Here is a 485-nt window from a genome sequence, read left to right as displayed (position 1 = left end):
ACGGTCCAACGATAATTTAAGAAAAACTCATATTTATATGCACTGATATAAAAAAAGAAATAAATCTACATTTACCCAAAAACATAGTTTAACTAGAGCAGAAAAACAATCTGTTTAATAAAATGAATGAATGAATAAATAAATGTATTATGTTTAGGACTTCGAGAAATAAAAAAAAAATAAAAATAATTAAATTTAAATATAAAAAAATCAATAATAAAGATTTATTCTTTCTTTCCCTTTTTCATTTTTTTCTTTTGTTTCCATCATGTTTAAGTTTACAACTCAAGATAATATTGCATTTTTTGGAATTAACAATTACTTAATAATTAATTATTAATTACTTCAGGTCTCTATGGGCAAATCAAGTGCTTTGTAAATAAAGTTTATTATTATAATTAATATTATTATTAAATAGGTGAAGCAGTCAGAAATAAAAGATGAAGTTTTTTTCTCTTTTTTTTTGTTTTTGTGTGTTTTGGTCC

At 21.2% G+C, this 485-nt stretch overlaps 1 protein-coding gene and 1 long non-coding RNA gene across 3 annotated transcripts in view; one reads left to right on the top strand and one right to left on the bottom strand.

Annotated features, from left to right (window-relative positions):
- Nucleotides 1–485, bottom strand: part of olfm1b (olfactomedin 1b) — a 25424-nt gene that overhangs the window by 22320 nt on the left and 2619 nt on the right. The gene's annotated exons all lie outside the window — the stretch shown is intronic.
- The window catches only part of LOC118599435, a 1795-nt gene continuing 1488 nt past the window's right edge, over nt 179–485 (top strand). The window contains exon 1 of the long non-coding RNA XR_004948782.1: nt 179–445. This is a non-coding gene — a long non-coding RNA (uncharacterized LOC118599435). The remainder of the gene's footprint in view (nt 446–485) is intronic.

Source organism: Oryzias melastigma, linkage group LG12 (genome assembly GCF_002922805.2).
Source record: "Oryzias melastigma strain HK-1 linkage group LG12, ASM292280v2, whole genome shotgun sequence".
Classification (NCBI taxonomy): Eukaryota; Metazoa; Chordata; class Actinopteri; order Beloniformes; family Adrianichthyidae; genus Oryzias; species Oryzias melastigma.
Note: the sequence above shows the minus strand (reverse complement) of the source record. Positions and strands in the feature narration are given on the sequence as shown.